The following is a 13,599-nucleotide window of genomic DNA, read 5'->3' as shown; positions in this document are numbered from 1 at the left end:
TGTCAAGACAGGAACCGCCTCACTACCTACCTGAACATGCTAGTACTCGAGTTTGAGGGGAACTCTTGTCTATCAGCATGCGCAGGTACCACGTCCTCTGCTTGGGCTTGAAATCGGACTTCTTGTGATTTATCCAGGTCTTCAGATCCCTGTAAAACTCAAGATTGATTCCTGTCCTGTAAAAACCGTGAATGGGAGTTCACTAGGACTAACCAATCATCAAGATACCTCAAAAGACATATCCCGTGTGAATGCCCCCAAGCTGAGACCAGGTTGAACACTGTTGTGAATACCTGGGGAGCAGTCGAGTCTAAAACAGTGTGTTCTGAATTGGTAGACCATCTCTGCGAGGACGAAGGGGGATGCACTTGCGGTAGGATTTGTGGATGGGTACCTGGAAATACGCATCCTTTAAGTTCACCGTCAGCATGAAGTCGTTCTCCCAGTTAAGAGGCGAACATTATTTGTGTTGTCTCTATCTTGAACCACATCTGGCTAAGAAACTGTTCAGGGGAGAAAAGTCTATGACTGGTCTCTATCCCCCCGAGGTCTTTTCTAGAATGACACCCAGCTGTAGAATCCTGGGGTCCAGTCTGACATGACTTCTACAGCATCTACGCTCAGTGTCTTCTTATACTACTTCCATTGTAGCTCAAGGAAGTAGAGGGAATATGAGAGGAGTATCGGATGCTCTCATTCCCTCTAACAGTGCTGCTGTCAGGAGGAATGAGCCTCGCCCCTGTGTCAACCAGCAGTGACAGCATGGGCATGGGTCTAGGAGAGCAAGATCGCCTTGGCGAGGTTCTTTTCCAATGTACATGTTAAGGTTCTCTCCTTGCTGTAGCAGCGACGTGACTAGAAGCGACTTGGCTACCAGAACTGTGGCCACCAGCGACGCTGCTGGTAGCTTGGCAAGGACATGTATCACCTTCACGACGCATCCCAGCCCTCTTTGAGGCCGAAACCTTGAGTAAAGAGGGCCTGACAGGTGACCTGTTACAGGTGGATCCGAGCCACAGCTCATCCCCTGCTCCTGCCCTGTGTCACTGCCATGGCAAGGAGAGACTTCCTTCCTTGGCTGTGGATGTACGCCCTCCCTTAGGTGGTCGTACCTTCGAAGATTCACACAAACAAGATTCCGACACAGTCCCTATCCTTTGAGCAGCTCCCTTGGGAACAGAGGGTGGAGAACGAACCTTGTTTCGATCTCCAGAGGCCCCCGGGACTGTGGTCCCTGGGGACAGCGTATTGGTTCCCACTTCCGAAGAAGTGGGAGAGCCAGCAAGAGGAAGGTGGAATCCAATAGGGGTCCGTTCGTAAAAGCCTGTACAACCAACTCCGGGCCAAATTGTTCGCAGGTAGCTGGCTGGTGCCAGGTAAGAAAGCCCTACCTCCAGACGTACAGTCTCCTGAACGCTGAGTCTTCCTCCGGTACAATGGTCCCAGAGGATGCAGCAACTCTAGCCACTGTGAAGGATCACAAGTTTAGCCAGAAGACTGCCTGAAGAGCTGCCATTACAGTAGTCTCCAGTGTCACTGCTTCTTGTCAAGAGAGAGAGATTCTCTCGCTCGTCAAGTGATGCAGCAACAGACCAGGACCCAGGTTACCTGGTTGTCAATAGAGGCTTCTCTGAGTGTGTGAGTTAGCAGGACTGGTAGCGGCGTTGGATGTAGCAGAGCCTCTGCCAGTAGCAGCACTGGTAGCATGGTAGCAGTGCCTTTGCTAGCAGCAGCGCTGATGGAAGCAGTGCCTCTGCTGGTAGCAGTGTTGGTAGGAGCATTACCCCCGCTAGCAGCAGCGCTGCTCCCTGTCTGGCTAGATCGTGCACCGATTTTATGCCACTGGCAGGTAAAGGAGGGGAAAGTTGCTTGGCCTAATAATTGGATTTAAATTAATTCTCTTGTCCAGGGTCGAGGCCATTCATCTGTTCCAATACAATTTCGGCTAGGGCTGACCAGGGCCAACTAGGGTAGCCCCATCGATTCCTTGGGTTCCCTCTTGGGTCCCACAAGGCTTCAAGTCAGTAGAGGAGGCCATGTTCATTCCCCTGAGAGCGTTATGCTGATGTATCACCATTACAATCTCTGAAAAAAGTCCTCTGAATCTCGGGGGTGTCCGAGTCTCTGGGTAGAGGACCTTTGAGTCCCTTGAGAGACTGGTCCTCACGATCAACTCTCCTGAGGGAGAACCTCACCAGATCCCTTAGATCCTTCCTCAATGAAGCGGGTGTATGACCGGTGGGGTCCTAAAACCCCTCCAGGAACATAGGCCCCTGAGGTTGAATCCTGAGAAAATGCAGCGGTGGTAGCAGGACTCGTAGCAGCGCTGCGAGGTCATGCGTCATTATCACGACGCACCCCAGTCCTCTTCGAGGTCGAAAACCTCGTGTGAAGAGGGCTGTAAGGTACCTCCACTCAGCTTCTCCAGATGCCTTGCTCCGAAGAACTGCGATATCAATCATGGCTCCTCAGGAAGAACCAAGCTTGGTCTTCATAAGTGGGACAGAGCCATGGCTCGGACCAACTCTCGCCCCATGCACTGCCATGGTGAGGAGAGAACTCCCCTTCCTTGACTGTGGATGTACCTCCTCCCTTAGGTGGAGATTCTTGCGAATGAGGTTCCGACATGGTCCCTGTCCCTCGGGCAACGCCCTTGGGAGGAGAGACTGGAGAACAAACCATGGTTCAGGCTCCAGTGGCTCCCCAGACCCTCTCAAGGTCCCACTCCCAAAGAAGCGGGAGAGCCAGCGAGAGAGCCAACTGCTTCTGCCCTGAAGGGAGGAGGTACATAGACCCTTAGTAGTCTCGAAACAAGACTTCTTCAGAGGCAGACACTGCAGGGACAGGAACTCAAGTGATAAGCTATAGAAGTGGTCTGGTCCCATTACTACCGTAGGCAATACATTCGTCGGGTGACGAGACCAGACCAGGTGCACTGCAGGCACCTCTATTGAGGTGTAACATCAAGCCTGGATCGATAGCCATCCCATAAAAATTCATGCTAGTTCTAACTCTGACACCTCACCTGCGAAAGTAAAAAGTTAAAAAATTAATAAAGGGGGTTCCCCCTCGTGCGAAGGTATACTTCGGAGCGAGGGGAGGACCCTACAGGAGCGATCCCCAGGTCTGGGACCACAGGTCCCCACTTCTTCTTCCTTCTCCAACTCGTCAGAAGGGGAAGAAGATGAAGCTTCTCCTGGAGGGGCGACAGCGAGTACGGGATGATTGCCAGGAGAGTGGTAAATATAAAGGACGAGGAGGTTAGTACCTTGATGTGGTGGGAGGTAGCAGGACTGGTGTCTTACCCTCATCACAGGTCTTCTAATGTATTCCTCCTCCCAGCAAAGTTCCCCCACCCCCCCACCCCTTGTGTCAAGACCAAACAGAGCACTCTGCACAAAAAAAAAAAAAATAAATAAATAAATAAAAATATATAAATAAAAAACACTCATGGCACTCCCCAACCCCACATGATGGGCAAAGGGCATGAAGATCGATCTATTGAGGCGCGGATTGCTGCACCTCCTACCCTCTATCCTGAGGCAGTGCCCAGGGGCAGGGTACAAGACTGTTGTGATTCATGGGTTTGCATGATTCAGTATATCACAAACACAATATCACAACAATGATCATTACCGTAAAGAAGTTGCAATTCATGGGTTTGCATGATTCAGTATATCACAAACACATTATCACAACAACAATCATAACTTATAATAAGAAATAACAAAGAAAAATCCCACTGGGATTGAAAGAAAACAGCAGTAAACAGCGGTGGAGAACTTGTCTAACCGCAACGATGACTGAAAGTGAATTGGAATGTCTAAGTTCGGTTGGAGGGACTGCTAACGACCGGACCGGTAGTTTACTACCTAACCCCCTTGTTAAAGAATTCAGTGGCCGTGTCCAGGCTACGCTCTAAGTAATTCCTATTGTAAAGGACTGAGGTTTGTATATCACGTAGGAACAAAGCTCACTTAGAAGTCTAGAACATCCTTTGTATGTATGTATGTAGTTATATACTAGTATACTTTATTGCAAAGACTTTTACACATGCTGATGTAATCCATAACCTTTGTTGAACTAAAAACCTTGGTTTATTGGGAGTTTTACAGTACTGACATATCAGTAAACTACTTTGAGAGTTAACTAGGTGAACCAAGAATTATCATTTAAGTTGTTCAAGTGTAGAAATTTGTGAGTTTTGATAGAATAGACTACTGGAAGTCTAAAACAAATTATTTTTGGTGACCTTAATTGACAAATCCAACGGTGCTGCTACCTTTGTGCCCTTGATAAAGAAATTTACCAAGCCAGGAACCAAAAGGAAAGGGTATTTGAAATTAGTGCAAAGAAGGATTACCCAACAATGACTCAGTCTATAAATTTTGTAAATCCCTACAAAGGGAACCAAAGTGACAAGCTCTACTCTCCATGCAATATTTGACCCAAAAACTTGATACAACAGCAATTGTCCTACAGTGTAACGAACATATGCATACAGGACATCAAAATAAATCTTCCAAAGATGCTGTCCATCCTTTTACCAGCTGTAGAGATAATTCACACTAATGGTAGCCTAATCCTGTGAGTATTGGTAGGTGGGATTGATTTTTGGAAGTTTGAGCTGTTAAGCCAAGCACTGTGGCACTTTTTTGACCATCCAGAGCTTATGACAGTGAAAAAGAGGGCATTAAGAGTGGTTGGACAGCAAGATGAAGACATCCAGAAAATAAAGAAGATGAAACACAAGGATCTAATGGTTGAATTGGGAGAAAACCTCACAATTACAGTAAGAAGTATTGGTTCTGGGCAGCACTACTACTGAAGACAGGAAGCAGTACTGGAGATGAAGTAAAAGATCAAAAGTAGGTGCTGTTAGGACATTCCAAACACCCTTTGTAATAGGTAGTATAAGCCCTCATGCCTACACCCAGGGTGACCAGACGTCCCACATTTGACGGGATTGTCCCTTATTTATGAGATTTGTCCTGTGTCCTGTATAGACCCTCCCCGGGACGCCTTTTGTCCCGTATTTTCAATATTTGAGGAAAAAAAATTACAATATACTAGTGAAATTTTGCAAAATACAAGGTAAAGGCGGCTGCCCAAAATTGGCAACAGTGCAGAGGGCCGAGAACAAACAAATGTGTCCTTGGTATTTGATTTTTCATACAAGGCAGCAGTCCGACAAAAAATGTAACAAAAAGGTGAAGAGAAATTGTACTTTTAGACCAGTGGCAAAATTACAGTGATTTCAAGCAATGGCTCGTCCCCCAAAACAACAACAAAAGCGGAGCATACTGCAACATATGCTCAAAGAATTTTAGCATTACGCACGGTGGACTGAGGGATGTGCGACAGCATGGATCAACAGCAGCACAAATCAAATAAACAAGGTATGGTTTTATATATTATATATATATATATATATATATCTTATATATATATATATATATATCTTATATATATATATATATATATATATAATTTATATATATATATATATATATATATATTATATATATATATCATATATATATATATATGATATATATATATATATATATATATATATATATATATATATATATATATATATATATATACATATATAATAATATATATGTATATCTATATATATATAATATATATATATATATATATATATATATATATATATTGTTCAACTACCTCTCCAATTTAGGTGTCCCTTATTTCAATTTTCAAAATCTGGTCACCCTGCCTACACCATGTGAGATGCACTGATAGAAATACTACTCACCTCCCCAAAAAGGGGGTATAATGAGTAGAGGCAGGGTAAGGTTAGTTTATGATGTGTAACTTGTGGCATCATTGGTATGCTTCTGAGAAAGATTAGTAGGCTAATGAAGGAAGAGAGGAGGCAAACAGAAGAGCATCATGATCAGGTAAAACCGAGCCCCTGATAAATTTAAGTTTCAGATGCAACTCATTATTTGAAGTGCCCATGACATAGGTAGCCTACTTTTTTCAGTCAAGGTATGAGTTTCCATCACATGGCTAGGATAGCTAGTAGCACCAGGGGGGGTTAGGTCAATGTAATCAGTTAGTAAAGTACCTAGTAGTAGGTAGGGTAAAAAACCGCATGGTACAGGGGTGGACCATGTACGATCAATGTGTACAACCCCAAAAAAAGTACATTATAACACGTCCTGACATCGGAGATGGGCATCAGACGCGACTTGTTGTTGGTGAGAAACGGAGCTAAAGACCTCTACTCTGGTGTCAGGACGCGTTATGTACTTTTCTTGGGGTTGTACACACTGATCGTACATGGTCCACCCCTGTACCATGCGGGGGTTTTTTACCCTATGTACTAGCATAATTAGCTAGGTACCTAGGGTAGTAGCTAGGCTACCTAGTATACCTAACATGTCTACCAGCGATTCATGACACTTTTTAATAGTGCTTCTCTTGCACTTTGAATGCATTTCACCAATGCTCGGTGACAAACGCTCGTTTTTTTATTTTGCCAAATGCCCAAGATTAGGTACTGTAATTCCCATGAAAGGTGGTGCACATGAGTCGAGTCGAGTCGAGTCGAGGACTTCATCCAAGCCCTGTCGAGAAGGCCTTAACGAGTGATATTTTCCAGCAGGGAAGAAAAACACACAAACCACAAGGTAAATCGTCTAAGAGAATGGGATATCGTTATATATTACACACTGCAATAAACAACTACAAAAGGGCTATCATACACCATCTGAGGAGTCAATGTTTGTTATTTCAACTGAAGCGGTAGGCTAGCTAGATGGAGTTTGTTATTGATATCGGATAGTAGCATGTCCATTAAAATAAAATATAATAATATCATAATACATGTTTCTGCGTGTTATACATTCAGATATGTAAGTGAAGACAAAACAGAGTGGTATAAAAGCATCTAATTGTTCCTTGATACTTACGTACAGTTTATGTTACTTTACAGTGACAGCAGTGTTGCACAGAGAAAATGCTGAATTATAGAGTCGTTCTTTACGTTTACAAAACAAACAAAAAAATCGTCAAACTCAAGTTAATTTACGAAGCCTTATTATCCTGAAGTGATTGATCAAGCAAACCGTTTATGTTTATCAGCTAGTTTGTGATTATCTTTTACAAGACAGGCTTCCTGATACACTCTGGCTGATTTTTTTAAATTGGTGGTAGGTAGTATACCCCTTTCTTCTGAATACCTCGAAATGTTCTCCCGGCCTTTTAATGCTTGAGGTACTGTTTTGAAAATAATCTTCAAGATTCTTAAACAAGTATATTTGGTACTTCTAGACTCTATCAGTAATCCATGTCCATGACCATGAGTGTTATTACAGATATCCAGAGAAGGATTTCTGTTGACATTTTGGCTCCTTCGCCAAAAGTAGTTGTTGTTTGGGCCGAAGCGTTCGCTGCGGTAAACAGTGCATCCTTCAGCCTCAAGAGCAATGGTATGTGTCATTTAGACTAGCACTATACCCTGAAAGCTACCCCTTCTGTAAATATTTATGTTAATTCAAACGTATTGTCGATCACATACCTTATTCTATTAATTATACAAGTGATTACACTGTATATATTGCATTTCTACAAACTCGTCACAAGAAAACCCCGTTCTTAACATTTTTTGCTCTAGAACTAACTATTGGCACAGGTTATCGATCCTATTATTTTGTAGATTTAACCTTACTGCTGCCGAATAGAAGATACCGGGCTAGTGAGTTACCTAGCTACATTTATTCTCTTCTCATGATATTTAAGATTTCACCGAACACACACACACACACAAACTACATAATTATAACCCCATACCTATTCTTTATATATATATATATATATATATATATATATATATATATATATATATATATATATATATATATATATAACAAAGTTATCAAATTATGCCATCAAGAACAGACAAACACTTAAGGCCAAGTCACCTTTAATTATAACCATCACCGAATGCAGCGGATCAGTGGATATAGCCTATTACATGAAATAAATGAACGCTTTGTAGTAGGTCAGAATGGATTGTAATTTACACGGAAAATAAAAGTTTGCCCATTGTGTTTTTCTGATAGCTGGGACTGTGACTTACTAAATCTGGAAGGGTGGCAGAATAAGCTGAACATTAGGAGGTCCATAGGTTGTAGGAATCACGGTTCAACCACACGTCCCCACCCCTAGCCCCCGCCGACGCTTGATTCAAGCGAGCCAAATATTTAATGCAAAATCGCAGCAACCAAAAGACTTAAAGACATGACTGAACTATCATTTTATATGTTTCAAGGCAATTTGAAGTGTTTATTGTTTGTTTGTTAGAGCCATTGAACTCTTAAGATGTCTCCCCAAAGCTAGCTATGGGCATACATGTATACATAAGTTTGAAGACATTTTATCAGGTATTGTATGACACTTGTATGATACCTCTATGTTTATTTATAGTAGAGTGAGAATGAGGTAAGTACGAGTCACTCCTGACTACTAGGAATGAGGCGCCAAGCACTATATTAGCATAGCATTTGTGATTGTCGGTTACATTATGAATTAGTTAGGTGTGATTTTTATCATCCTAACAGCATACGTAAGCTAAATTGATTACTGTTGCATACACACTGGGTTTAACACACAAATGTTCTTCATATAAGCTAATTACTATATTTATGGTAAAACTGAAAAGCAACTTTCAAAATTGTGATGGAATTTATATTTTGGATAACATGAAAAAATTGTATGGCTAAAAAATGCAAATATTGTCCCCCTCTAAGGTTACTAAATAAGATACTGTGGTTCTATAAGATATCAAAGGTCACATACATTACTGATACCAAGAAATAAATTTTCAAGTCAGACATATCAGTTATACCTTTAGTAGCAAATTATACAGCAATATGCAAAGTCACTTTTGGTTCAGGTAATGGAGCAAAGACAATATCGATTGGGATTTATTTTAGTTAATCTAGTTCAGATATCATATCTGCTGCATATGCAAAACATCCCTAATTTGCAATGCCAATTGTGAACTAAAAATAAGAAATTCATGTACAGTGAATAAGTAAATGCAAAATTACTGCATTTTTATTATTAGACCTTGTCACACTGACTGCTACAAGGACTTCTCACTTGTACTGGAGATCATTCTTTCTGCAGCTACATACGTTCGAACATGGCTTCTAGCATCCACATTTCACGAGCTCTTGGCATGCTTCTGAAACAGCAGGAATTGTTGTCTAGATTGGCAGAACCTTTTCTCCTTTTCTTTTCCATCCATATAGACACAGATCAGGTACTTGAATTGTAGTACACCCATATACTTTCTTGATACACTGCTCTCAGACGGTGCTGATATAATGCATCCTGAGTAGGTGGTATACGTTCCACGCTCTGAGTTTTGCAAAAAAAGTTTTTTTTTTTTTCTTGTAATCAAGATATCAACTGACGTTTCCCCCCCACCATACACTTGTATGAAGAATGTTTCTAAGGCTTTCAATCTCCAGTCATCCAGTTCAAGGTACATAAAGGGGTGATCCATTAAATCAACCATTGGATTTATTACAGATGTAGAACACTTTTTCCAGGCTTTAAAACACTGTCCTTTGGAGTGCACTATAAGACATGATGTAGAATTACATTCGATGGGAATCACGAACTAAGGAAGAGTCTTGCTTCTACTATATAGGCCCTAATCCATTATGTAACTCTGACATTAACGAGTTTCTGTGCTATTGCAGTGCCCAACCTCAGTGGCCATGGCAGAACATTCTTCATTAATCTGAGTAAATCGAGGAAATTGATGAACTAGAATAAAGACGACATAGTCCATTTGAAGCCCAACGTGTCATGGGATGTAAGATGTGAATAACAATTCGTGTATCGGTTTTCTCCTGATTACACTTTGGTAGCATTGCATCTCCAGGACCTCTGTGTCTAACTAACTTTCCATTATCAAGAGTGATATACAACTCTCCCAGAGTCCTAGGCCATGGAATTTAAGCATAACTTCATAAGTTAAGAATCTAAAATGTTCCATTTTGTTGGTGCTGTTGCAAAGAAAACAAGACCAGTCCTTTGGAATTCTCATGCTGGACATAACTTTCAACCGGATACCATGCATGCCCACGATCATTCCGAGTCCCTCCCTCGATAGAGAAGTCTTGGAATTATTCCAATCTACATCAAGCCGGGTTGTTTCTTTATTCTGACTGTATATGTGAGAAGAATCGCATCTGGGCTAAATCTTCAAAAGTACTCACTGCATGAGGGAGTAATTGGTGAATAAGTTGGCCGCTATCTTGTACTACTACACAGTCATATATAATATATCTGTCTGCGATCCTGTTTGCCAGTCTTTTAGCCTCTTTCTCAAGGTAGTGAATGATACCTGACTTTGCAGAGCGATACATTTGCTCCCCCACTTGCAGGGGATTAGGAAATGTATCTGCTTCTTGGGAAAAGAAAGTGTCCAAGTCACTCTGTCCTTCTGTCGAGGCAATAATGAAGTCGCTGAGGAGAGAGAATTTTGCTTTGGGTATATGTACTTTTGGTTGGTGGACCATTCGTTCTTTTATTATTTTCGATAATCTAAATGAATTCTGCTTAATTGGAGCAACGATAAGAGTTGTTTTATTGCGTATTACGTCTTCTACAAATATAACATTACTATTTTCTTCTTTTGTGCATTGTTTACCTGTGCATGTTTTTCATCGCTTACTTTTCCGTACAGTTATTCGCTTAGTTCAAGGAATGAGTTTCCTCGATTCCGGATAGTGTCTACCAAGTTTCTTACATCAGTGAAAAAGGCTTCTTGAGGCTTGGCCCTCTTCGTGAGGACAACAATCAACGCCTCCTTGAGTAGTTACTAAACTTTTGGCTTAAAAGTCCGCAATAAGTTTATTCAGAAGGGGTCCATAAAATAACCATTTGATGAAGGACTGATGGTCTTGTGTGAGGCCAATGAGCACTCGTTCCCTTCGAAATTTTATGAAGTTGTCCATGACTGATTAATGGCAACGGACGAGACCCGCTTTTTAGTTCTTCTCACTATAAAGTTCCCCACCATGAATGCATCAAGTAATGTCTGTGGCATTATAAATATCACTCAAAGATACTTAAAAAATAGTAAATTCAGCATGAAATTAAAGTTCAATTAATAAATAGCTCATAATATAACCTAGACTCATGAATGATACCCATTAGTTTGTGACACCTCAGCCCTGAGTAGTCAGGAGTGACTTACTTACCTTACTCTCACTCTACTGTAAATGAACATAGAGGTATCATACAGCTGTCGCTTCATACCAGATGAAATGAATGCTGTTTCAGTTTTGTTCGTAGGTAATTTCTACATACACACACACACACACACACACACACACACACACACACACACACACACACACACACACACACACACACATATATATATATATATATATATATATATATATATATATATATAAATGTCTCCCCAAAATTGAGTTATGTTTATGTTATATATATATATATATATATATATATATAAACTAAACATACTCATATATATATATATATATATATATATATATATATATAGATATATATATATATAATAATATATATAAACATAAACATAAACATAACTCAATTTTGGGGAGACATTTTAAGAGGTAAATACCTCTACCACATAGTAAACATTTCATATTGAAAATATATTGAAAACAAACTCTCCTCGTGCCTTAAAATATATAAAATGATAGTTCAGTTTAGTCACCTGGTTCCTACAATACATTAAATATAAATATTTGCCACGTTTGAATCGAGCGTCTGCTTTGAGTAGCTAGTAAGGGTTTCATAAATACTACTATTTTTAAGATTCTCGATTCACTTTTTTACTTTCACAATCAGAGGTGTATAAATGCTAATATCTGAATAACAACAGGTTCAGGTAAATGTCCAGAGCAGTCACGATAGTAGGCGAGACTCACAGATGGTGTGATTTACACAATGTAAAAGTTTGCCCATTGTGTTTTCCAGATAGTTTGGACCATAACTAACTAACTGGAAGGGTGGAAGAATAATCTGAACATTTGGGGGTTCGGAGAAGGGGGCCGTGGTTGAACCCCCTTCTCCGAACCCCCAAATGTTCAGATTATTCTTCCACCCTTCCATTTAGTTAGTTATGGTCCAAACTATCTGGAAAACACAATGGGCAAACTTTTACATTGTGTAAATCACACCATCTGTGAGTCTCGCCTACTATCGTGACTGCTCTGGACATTTACCTGAACCTGTTGTTATTCAGATATCAGCATTACTTTCACAATCAGAGGTGTATAACCTCTGATTGTGAAAGTAAAAAAGTGAATCGAGAATCTTAAAAATAGTAGTATTTATGAAACCAAGGAATACTACGGTGTGCTACCTTTTCTTGTCAGTCCCATACTAGCTACTCAAAACAGCATGCCACTGAAAATTCAGCACTTGTAAATTCTCAATACATTTGGATTCACGACAACTGCTGAAGAGGCTCGAAATGAACACATAAGTGGTAAAATAACACTAAGTAACGATTTCTTGAGGATAAATTTATTGGATTTGTAGAAGGCCTGTGATGTAGTTCCTTATTAAATGTTTTAGAAATATCTGTATCATACTATGTATGTGTAATCTTCTTTCTTTATACCCAAGTCCAGGGTTATTCACGAGTATATGAAATCCACTACCTGTTCTGATAAACCAGTGAAAAGCATAGTTAACAGCTTCTTCTCAGTTCATAAACATAATTGTTACAAATGCTGGTTTACGGTACCACCCTTGATCATGACCCGTGCATGAAATGTAGGATGTAACAAATGAAAAAATGAAGTCATTTTTCTCGCATTGCAAATGTACCAAATGTCTGTTCCCGTGCAGTACGGTGTGAAAAAGTTCAAGTAAACAAATGAATATACTTAAGAACAACATTACCGCGAATGGAAGGAGTGAACCCTTAAAAAAAGCAAACACCTTAATTAAAGAACCAAATTTAGCCCTGAAAAGGTTTCTATCGCCGGGAGTGCACTCTCGTCGGAAACTTGGTCATTGTACTGATTTTACCGAGCTGCTCAGCGGGGCCTAAGGCAAAGGTAAGTTGTGTTTGACATAATGAAATCATATTTGACGCGAATTCTTACCTAAATAAATATTCTTCTTTGGAAATATTTTTCAAAGGTTCTCTTCCACCTATCTCATGACTTGCTTATTCCCCCTCTTGCGTTTCTCTTATCATTCTTTTCTATGTTGCATTTACCTACACTTCAATAAGACCTCACTTCTCTTGTTCCTCATCCAAGCCTTCTATTCCTCTTCTCACAATTTTTCCCTCCCACATACTACTCTGTTGCCGCACCCACCTCAGCCTTGAACCTTTCCAACGCCACACATGTTTCTGTTCTTAGGATTACACATCGGGCAGTTCTTCGTCCGCCCTCTCCTTATATATCTTCATATTCTTCGCATCTGTCATTTAGAAGATGTATCTGGTCATGCTGCATCCTTTCATTTTCGTTTGAAGCAGTGTACCACTTTTGCTTCCAACGAATCCTGACCGTGGCTCCTTCAACT

General features: G+C 40.5%; 1 protein-coding gene across 3 annotated transcripts in view; it reads right to left on the bottom strand.

The window, feature by feature from the left end:
• Positions 1–7,395, bottom strand: part of LOC135226558 (tigger transposable element-derived protein 4-like) — a 102,466-nt gene extending 95,071 nt beyond the window's left edge. For 2 of the 3 annotated variants that reach the window (XM_064266229.1, XM_064266231.1), the window contains exon 1: positions 6,948–7,395. The gene's annotated coding sequence lies outside the window, so the exon portion shown is untranslated. The remainder of the gene's footprint in view (positions 1–6,947) is intronic. The other variant, XM_064266230.1, reaches the window with a different exon arrangement.
• Between the last annotated feature and the right edge of the window lie 6,204 nt (positions 7,396–13,599).

The sequence above is a fragment of the Macrobrachium nipponense genome, chromosome 14, assembly GCF_015104395.2.
Source record: "Macrobrachium nipponense isolate FS-2020 chromosome 14, ASM1510439v2, whole genome shotgun sequence".
Lineage (NCBI taxonomy): Eukaryota > Metazoa > Arthropoda > Malacostraca > Decapoda > Palaemonidae > Macrobrachium > Macrobrachium nipponense.
Note: the sequence above shows the minus strand (reverse complement) of the source record. Positions and strands in the feature narration are given on the sequence as shown.